The sequence below is a fragment of the Palaemon carinicauda genome, chromosome 32, assembly GCF_036898095.1.
Source record: "Palaemon carinicauda isolate YSFRI2023 chromosome 32, ASM3689809v2, whole genome shotgun sequence".
Classification (NCBI taxonomy): Eukaryota; Metazoa; Arthropoda; class Malacostraca; order Decapoda; family Palaemonidae; genus Palaemon; species Palaemon carinicauda.
The window spans coordinates 72,135,816-72,140,815 of record NC_090756.1 but is presented as its reverse complement, the minus strand read 5'-3'; positions in this window follow the sequence as shown (position 1 = coordinate 72,140,815).

Genomic DNA, 5,000 nt, shown 5'->3' with positions numbered 1-5,000 from the left:
GCAGAAAAACTATTTATTATAAATATTTTAAAAAATTAAGTAGAAAAAAAAGACCTTACATAAAAATTCATAAAAAAAAGTTTATACATATATACACAAATCCTTTTAAAAATTGATTCTTGAATGTTTAGGACACATCTTGATGTATTTTGGATGAAGTCAGACCCATGGAGGTGAAGATCTGAAATGAGAAAAAAAGGGTAACTTTTTTTGGCCAAAAACATTTGTCCAAATTTCATGAATTTTTTTGGGTACCCAAATGAAATAGGAAGTGGCTATTTTTTTTAGGGAATAAACATATGTTATCCTAAAATAGAAATATGTAAAAAAATCTTCATTATTTTGTAAATTACATTTATATCAGGGGCCATATCTAAATGTAATTTTTTGAGTACTTAAAAATTTCGTACAAAATACATATATTTAATATATAATATGATATTTATGCAGGTAAAAATATACCAAAATATCACAAATTCTATAGGGAACAAGAATATATATAGATAGGGCAACTTACGCTTCGGATATGTCCACAAAATGGCCGCCAACCACACTGACTCAGACTCCCTAATCTGCCACTTGAAATGTAGGAAGGGTATGTCAATTTCAAGGTGTTATTTACTAATCAAATTATTCTTGGATATGCATAAAAATTGTATGGTGGGTTGCTGGATAATTGTCGATTATTTTACGACTATAAAATTAAAATTCTGACCCAAAAAAAATTTTTTGAAGGGAAATAAAATCGAAAAAAAATGTAAAACAATATAATATTTTAGCTAAAAAAATTTGATGATATTCAATCCAAAAAGAAGTAAACAAATTTTCCGACAAATAACCATCTAGAGGAATCATTACTCTGTGATAGTTCCTTAGTACGTAGTAATTTTGAAAGAAATGGGAAAAAACGAAAAAGTGGCAATCGCAGGAAAATCGAACACATACATATATATACGCCATAACTGGCTAAAAATAAAGATAGGCATGGGTAGCCAGATCATCTAGAAACACTTTCCAACACTATAAAAATACAAGTTTTGCGACACTATTTGCCAATTCCTTACGGTAACATGACTAAGCAAAAAAATGCAAAACAAATAAAAAGGGGCACTCGCGGAAAAATGGCCAACATTCTAATATACGGCATTCCAAAAAAAAAAAAATTCAGCCACGTACTAGGCAAACCATCAAGGCACATTTTCCGACAAATAAACATCTAAATGAATCATTACTCTGTGATAGTTCCTTAGTACGTAGTAATTTTGAAAGAAATGGGAAAAAACGAAAAAATGGCAATCACAGGAAAATCGAACACATACCTATATATACGCCATATCTGGCTAAAAAAAAAGATAGGCATGGGTAGCCAGATTATCTAGAAACACTTTCCAACACTATAAAATTATAAGTTTTGCGACACTACTTGCCAATTCCTTACGGTAACATGACTAAGCAAAAAAATGAAAAACAAATAAAAAGGGGCACTCGCGGAAAAAGGCCAACATTTTATTATACGCATTTCAGAAAAAAAAATTTCAGCCACGTGCTAGGCAAAACATCAGGGCACATTTTCCGACAAATAAACATCTAAATGAATCATTACTCTCTGATAGTTCCTTAGTACGTAGTAATTTTGAAAGAAATGGGAAAAAACGAAAAAATGGCAATCACGGGAAAATCGAACACGTACATATATATACGCCATATTTGGCTGAAAAAAAAGAAAGGTATGGGTAGCCAGATCATCTAGAAACACTTTCCAACACTATAAAATTATAAGTTTTGCGACACTACTTGCCAATTCCTTACGGTAACATGACTAAGCAAAAAAATGAAAAACAAATAAAGGGGCACTCGGGGAAAAATGCCCAACATTCTAATATACGTCATCTCAGATAAAAAAAAAAGACATGCACGTGTTAGGCCAGCCATCAAGGCACACTTTCTAACACATAAACATGAAAAAAAATCAATAATATACGGCAATTCCTTACTACGTAGTGAATTTTTACAAATATTGAAAAAAAAACAGAATTTGGCAACCGCAGTTAAATACCCAATATACCAATAACTACGTCGTATCTGACAAAAACAAAGTCACACATGGGTAGCCAGATCATCTATACACACTTTCCAACACTAAAAAAACAAAAGTTTTAGGACACTATTTGGGAATATCTTACGGAAAAATGACTTGGCAAAAAAATGAAAAAAAAGGAAAAAGGGGCACTCGCGGTAAAAGGCCCAACATTCTAATATACGGCATCTTAGATAAAAAAAAAGACATGCACGTGTTAGCCCAGCCATCAAGGTACACTTTCTAACACATAAACATGAAAAAAAAATCAATAATATACGGCAATTCCTTACTACATAGTAAATTTTTACAAATATTGAAAAAAAAAACAGAAACTGACAACCGCAGTTAAATACCAAATATACCAATAACTACGTCGTATCTGACAAAAACAAAGTCACGCATGGGTAGCCAGATCATCTAGACACACTTTCCAACACTAAAAAAGCAAAAGTTTTACGACACTATTTGGCAATATCTTACGGAAAAATGACTTGGCAAAAAAATGAAAAAAAAATGAAGAAGGGGCACTCGCGGTAAAATGGTCCTCGTGGTGATGAACGACATTTTAACTAAAAAAAAAAATCATGCACATGGTAGCTAAACAATCCACCAAGACTTTCCACAACTGATAACCTATACAAGTTGCACCATTCTACGACAATTTCATAATACGTAATAACTTTGATAATTATGCAAATTACCTTAGAAGGGTAAACTCGGTCGCGCTCGACCCCGATGCGTCTCAGAAATCGGGGAAGGAGTACAGCTACATCTGGACACTACTAGAGCGTGTAGGCGAGACACCTACTGCAGGTCGATCACCCACAAATTCAGTCACGGGGGTGAGTCACGTGAGAAAAACCTGTTTTTTTTTGACGCTCGGTGTCGCGGACGACCCACCGTACCGTTCCAGGGTTAAGGGAGGAAGCGAAGATTAAAGAGTTAGAGTTAAAAGCCATGCAGTTGCAAGCTGAAAAAAAAGCTAAAGAAAGGGAACACGAGATTATCTTGCAGAGAGTACGTAACGGTAATAATAACAGAAATAGTAGTTCTGGGGATAATTTTAATGTAACGTCAGCGTTGAAATTGGTACCTTTGTTCAATGAGGAAGATGTTCCAGAATTTTTCACTTCTTTCGAGAGGATAGCTAAAAGGTTGGGTTGGCCAAAGGACATGTGGACCACAATGATTTATTGTCGATTGAAAGGGAAGGCTCAGCGTGTATATGACACACTTAATGAAGATCTTTGTAACGATTATGATACAGTGAAAGCCATAATTCTTAAAGCCTATGATTTAGTTCCTGAGGCCTATAGGCAGAAATTTTGTAATTTTAAGAAAGAGTCAGGGATAACATTTGTGGAATTTGCAAGGCAGAAGGAGCAGTTTTGTGAGGACTGGTTGAAGTCAAAGGATATTAATAATTTTTCTAAATTAAAATAATTAGTTTTGGTTGAGGAATTTAAAAGGAATGTGGTTAGGGAGTTAAAAATACATTTGGACGAGTTGAAACTGGACTCCCTGCAGGGGATAGCGTCGGACGAGTATTCCCTTGCCCATAAGCAGGAAAAGGTAACTAGGGAAGTATCTGTAAACAATAGGAAATTTTTCAATGGTGGTTGGAGATGGAATAACCAGAACAGACAACAGGAGTCGGAGAAACCCGATTTTGACAGAAATAAGAATAGTATAAGTGATAATGATTATAAAACTAGTAGTAGTTTAAACAATGGTAGTTCTCGCAGTTATGTTAATACTAGCAGGAATGTAGGTAACAGTAAGGCTTCAGTGTCAGGAATAGTCTGTTTTTGGTGTAGTAGAAGACGTCACGTCGAGTCTCAGTGTTTCTCGAGAAAGAAATATTTCGAAAGAAACCCGAAACCTGTTAACGTTGTAACATCATCTGAACCGCCAAAGGAAGACAAATCTAGATGACTTAGATTTCGTAAGTACATAACTGACGGATCTATTTTCACGGATACGACTAAATGGATTGGGACAAACGTTAAAGTATTGAGAGATACTGGGGCCGCTCAGTCATTAATTTTACGCGAGTCTGTCCCTGTATGGATATGTATATAAGAATGATGAGTATGTCTTATTGTGAGGTTTCCCGAACACATTGGCTTCATACCAGTTAGAAACCTTTTTTCTTGATACTAATTATTTTTCAGGTGAGGTAAAGTTGGCTGTTGTTGATAGTTTGCCAATTCCCAAGATAGATGTGATTTTTGGTAACGATTTATCCATTACAGATGAATCTTGTATCTTTCAAATTCTGTCTGTGGTCGAAGTAGAGGACGACCACTGTCCTATAAATGATATTTTAAAACCTATCTCGGTGATAACGAGGTCAAAGGCAAAAGAGGTTTACCTGGCCGGGGTTGAGTTGGATTTAGATGTGATTGAGGGACATAAGACTGACTTTGTGACAAATGGTGTACTTAATTTTCGAGACGTGGTGTGGGATTCCAAGGCTTTTAGAAAAACCCAGACTGTTGAATTTAATGAAGCTATTAGTAGTGATATTAGTGATTTCTTTAAGCCAGTATTCTGTAAAGAGAAAGGGTTGCTTTACAGGGTTAGTAGGTCAGCTGTTGCACCTGCTGACCAGGTAGAAGTTTCTCGTCAGCTGGTAGTTCCTAATGAGTATAGGAACAAAATTTTGTTTTTGGCTCATGAAAATAATCTTGCTGGGCATTTTGGGGTCAGAAAAACTTTTCAGAAGGTTGCACAACATTTTTATTGGCCCCAAATGCACCGAGATATAAAGCACTATGTACTTTCTTGCAAAGTGTCTCAGTTGGTGGGGAAGCCCAACCAAAAGATACCTAGAGCCCCACTCATTCCCATACCTTCAGTTGGGGAGCCTTTTGGGGAGGTGGTGATCGATGTCGTTGGTCCTCTCCCGCGGACGCGC